General features: G+C 42.8%; 1 pseudogene; it reads right to left on the bottom strand.

Moving 5' to 3' along the window:
- Nucleotides 1-2,620: 2,620 nt before the first annotated feature.
- On the bottom strand, nucleotides 2,621-4,299 carry LOC104985943 (annotated as a pseudogene).
- Nucleotides 4,300-4,988: the final 689 nt, after the last annotated feature.

Here is a 4,988-nt window from a genome sequence, read left to right as displayed (position 1 = left end):
TGAAAACTTCATTCATCTTGTGGACACAGGCTCAATGTATACTAGAACTTGGGACCCATTAGGCTGTATTCCCCCCAGGTAAACATTCTACTGTAGAGATGGATTTGGGGGTTACTCAACCAAACTGTTTACTGAGTAGCAACTGTGTGTGTGCCAAGCTCTGTTGTAGGCTTTGGGGCTACAGCAGGGAACCAAACAGACAAAACGTTGTGTTCTCCTGGAACCCTCAGTCTCATGGGGAGAGAGTCAATAAACCAGACAAACAAGGAAGATATGTGACATGGTTGATGAAACGTGCCATGGAGGAAAAATGAACCTGGGGAGGGAAAGAGAGGGTGCTAGGGAGGCTGCGATTTGAGATAGGTGGTCAGAGAAAACTCCAGGAGGGGGGAAAAAAAAGAAAACCTTTTTAAAAATAATGAACCTTGGACCCTCTCAGGGACATTCTCACACTTGGCAGGTTTGGTCTCCCCCTGCCCGGGTCCCTGGAGACTGCAGTGTGCACTCCAGTCAGCCGCAGAGATCACAAGTGCTTTGGGCGCACTGCTGTCAGCTGAGGACCAGCCAGCCAAGAAAATGACATTTCTAATGAAGTTATTTCCCTTCCAGAGTAAACCAAGCAGTCCTGGTCTGGAAGCATTGCCCAGAGCTGGCAACTTGGCAATTTGTTTCTTTCCTCTGTTGAGCAGGGCAAATAGAGGTGAGTGTCCTGAAAAAAGTGGTTTGGTATTCCAGGATCTGAGCTGTACAGTCATCACAAGGATAATGATAGCTTCTCTTTATTTATGCATCTGCAATGGTAAATGGGTAACGTTTCCTTGATCAATCCCCATAGCCACCCTGAAATTATTTGAGGTTTTCTTTGTGACCTAGTATAAGATCTATTTTGAAAAAAATTCCACATTTATCAGAAAAGGCTTATTAAATGCTCCCCATAATCTAGTTCATACTTAGCGTATAGTAGTTGTTCAAAACTGTTTATTCCTGAACTCAAACACCAACTAATTAAATGTGAATTCATCTTTTGCATTTATTCTAATTGTTTGTGTCATTTATTTTTATAATTTTCTTCGCCAGTCTTCTAATTTATATCCTGCTTTCTCCCCTGTCCCATTCCTGAATAAAATGAACATTTTCCATTTCAACTGGAGTTCTGACATTTTTCTTTGCATTTTCTACCTCTTATATTCTAACATTGTCATGCTGTTACCCAGTACATAAATATTTATGGGTACTATGCTTTTACAATGGATGGCAGTTATCAGTATAATAAGCCTCCTTTGCCCCATTAAACGGAGAACGCAATGGCACCCCACTGCAGTAATCTTGCCTGGAAAATCCTATGGACGGAGGAGCCTGGTAGGCTGCAGTCCATGGGGTCGCTAAGAGTCAGATACGACTGAGCGACTTCACTTTCACTTTTCATTCATGCATTGGAGAAGGAAATGGCAACCCACTCCAGTGTTCTTGCCTGGAGAATCCCAGGGATGGTGGAGCCTGGTGGGCTGCCGTCTCTGGGGTCACACAGAGTCGGACACGACTGAAGTGACTTAGCAGCAGCAGCAGCCCCATTAAATGTTTTTGTCCTGATTTATTCTGAAATTCCTACCATGACCCCCACTTTCTTTGTGTTTATGTTCAATACATTTTTTAGTCTATCCTCTATTTTAAATCTTTTTTTTTTAACATTTATGCAATTGTTTTTATTAATTCAACTCTAAAGATTGACTGCAGCAATTTTTGGATGGTTGACACCTTAGATTAACACTAATTATATTGCTATAAATTTGGTTCAGGGTCAGAATGGGAATCAGGAAAGAGGGAGAACAATAGAAACAAAAATCTTCAAACACTGAAATGAAGAAATACTTTTTTCCCTTGAATTAATGCTACTTTCCCATAGACTTCCCTAGACTGGTTTGCAGCCTAAGGTAATAGAAAACAAGGCTTGGGCATATGGAAGAAACTGCAGGTTAAGCTATGGTGCCAAGCGAGAGACTAAAACCGCGATCTGAGTGTCAGTCTCAGGCACGGCTTAGGAGCACAGGCAGATTATCAAATGTGTCCCAGGGTTCTTCCATTTTCACCTATTCAATTTCCCCTTTTCTGGCCAGTTCAGGGTTGTACACAACCCCCTCGCTGCCTCCCCTGGTGTTTACAGGGAACCCGACAGGCATGTGTGGCTTCTGCTTAGACAGAAAGGCAGCAAGACCAGCTGTGATGCGTCTCCTCCAGAACGCCTGGACAGCCGGGTTGGCTGAGGAAGGCTTCCTTAGGCCTCTGGAAGGCCTGGAGCCCCGGGAAAAACACTGCTTACCCTTGGGAAACCTGGCAACAGTTGCCTGTAATTTCTGGTGGGAATGACCAATCAGAATCAATCCATCTCACTGGGAAAGGTCAAGGGGGAAAAAAAAAACAAAACAGCTTCCCTTCCAAAAATGGTAAAGAGGAAACAAGGAGAGAAGAAACCAAAATATTTAGAATGGCTAAATATTTAGAATGGCATAAAAAGTGATATGCGTAAACTTCTTTTTGTTATTAAATCTAACTAGAAGTTTCCTAAAGTCCAGTTACCAAGTTGAATTGTGTGGGAAAGAAGAGAGACCGGCTGGAATTTTCCTCAGGAGTTCACAACGTCCGGCTGAGAGGTCCTAGGTTTGCGCTGGGGGAGCCTCTTAATGAATGAGGGCTTGGGTGGGCTGGGCTCCATGCTGGCTCCAGTCCCATTGGTCCCTGCAGAGTGAGCCTGGCGCCATTCACTAGTGTTTCCTGGTGCCTGGGGTGGAGCACTCTGGTACCTGGAAGCAGATGAATACCATGAGCTATTTCTGTAACGACCCACGCTGTCATGTTGCCCTTGGTTCGTGGGGTCACTGGACTTTGGGCCTTGTGGCCTGTAGCCTTGTCCTCGTCTGTTTCCTGGCAATACCTCTCGATGAGCCTGGTAGGATCAGCCACAGGAGTTTGCTGTGGTTGTAGGTGTCTCCCCCGGTGCCGAGGTTTTCTTGTTAGCACTTGTAAGGCTGGGAGCAGAGGCATCACATGGGTTACTCAAAGACATAGATGTAACCAAGCTACATTGAGATCATGTTGACTAGCTATTCTTTGGATGGGATACTTGTCCAAATGAATCAATGTTCTTCTTCAGGGTCTCTACGTCACAGGTGAATCGGGCCACTCGTCCCAGATCCTCATCATATTTACGTTCACTAACAAAGTTCTTGATATCAGCTCTGAGCTCGACCAACTGCTCTTCTGACATCTGAACAGCCACATCAGTCATTTTCTTTAGAAGTTCGGCTTTCTTTTGACGACTAAGCAAAATTTCAGTTGCTTCAGATTTTACTTTGTCCATTTCAGCAAGCAACGCCACTTCCCGATCCATTGAACAGCTCTGCAATTCGGCAAAAGCTTGTTTCATTTTCTTAATAGAAGCATCCATCTCTTCTTTAACTAGAACTTGATATCATGCAAGAGACACTGTGCAGAACTGGAGGTCTTTCACAGATTTTTCAATATTAGAACCAAGCTTTTTGTTGGTGAAAGAGAGGGGAACATCTTCCATGCCTAGATTTGAAAGCTGAGGTCCTACAGAAGTTCTTGAGAGAGACTTGGCAACGTTCCTATTTTGTTGAGAATTCTGAGTACAGCGCATAGTCAAAGATCTGGCCTCAAAATCAGAGACACCATTCTCCAGCAAGGATCCTGTTCCATCCAGCATTTCTGATGTGTCAGACTCAGGATCCTCCAGTTCTCTGGCTTCTGTTGAAAGTGTCTCCATACCTTCACTGAGTGAGTCCACAGACTCAGTATCATCGATGGCACCGCTGACATGATAACCATTAATACCACCTTTCTCTGAGGAGGGCGCAGGTTGTTTCTCTTGAATGGAAACCGATTTATTGGAATCTGGGATACTGTTATTTGGTTTTGCTGCAGGTTTTGGCTTGCTTTTCTTCTTTTTGTTCTTTTTCTTGCCTGTTACTGTCCATTCTTTGAGTACTTCACTGGCACTACCTTCCATGAATGCTTGTACTGTTTTGTCCACACAATTATCAAAGTGCTGCAAAACCAGGATAATTTCATTGTTATTCTTATTGGGAACTATTATTGCACGCACTGCATTTATCTTTTCTTTCATGTTTTCAAAAGCTCCTCGTTGGGCCAGTACAGTATTGGACTGCAAATCAAAAATGAATCCTGCTGAATCCTTCTGGTTTTGTTTGCTAGACATTTCAGGTTTTTTTAATCTCAAAAAATGCAGAAGAAAAGTATTATTTTGCCTTGTCTTGGTTCTGACTGTAGTTATCTTTGATTTAAAAGGAGGCGACCGAAGGCTGTAGTTGGAGGTGGTAAATATAAAATCCTGGTTATTTGAAATCCTGTTCACTAGCCATCGATCTCCTTTTCTTCTCTCATATCAAATTTGTGTCAAGAAATATCATTGTAGACATTCATGTCTCTTTTTCCAGGGAGATTCTATCCTGGGCCCCCACAGTCACCATGTTCCCTAGTTCTGGCTCTGCATTCCGGATGCTCTGGGGTCTGAGAAGAGGAAAGGCTATTTTAAATCTTTTTGCATCTTTTTATTATGATGAGTCTTTTTGAAGCAACATTTATATAATTGAATTTTCTTTTTAAACACAACTGATGAATTTCTTTCAATTTTTCCATCTTGTTTTATGATATGGGGGTTTTATAATCCCCTGCCACTTCCTGAGTTCTGTGCTTTTTTGGTGAAACTGACTGTACTTTCTCTCTTCATATTTTCTTTGGGCATTTGAAAAGCATAGTTCTTGTTTTAGCCAGAGTGGTTCATTCCATCCTGTATTCAGTTATGATTCTGTACTGAGAGGCAGACACTGTTCTAGGCACTCTGGTTATTTGATGAATATATGAAGGGCTTCCCAGGTGGTGCTAGTGGTAAAAACCCTCTTGCCAATGCAGGAGACATTAGAGATGTGGGTTTGATCCCTGTGTCAGGAAGA

Source organism: Bison bison, unplaced genomic scaffold, assembly GCF_000754665.1.
Source record: "Bison bison bison isolate TAMUID 2011002044 unplaced genomic scaffold, Bison_UMD1.0 scf7180017864063, whole genome shotgun sequence".
NCBI classification, from domain to species: domain Eukaryota; kingdom Metazoa; phylum Chordata; class Mammalia; order Artiodactyla; family Bovidae; genus Bison; species Bison bison.
Note: the sequence above shows the minus strand (reverse complement) of the source record. Positions and strands in the feature narration are given on the sequence as shown.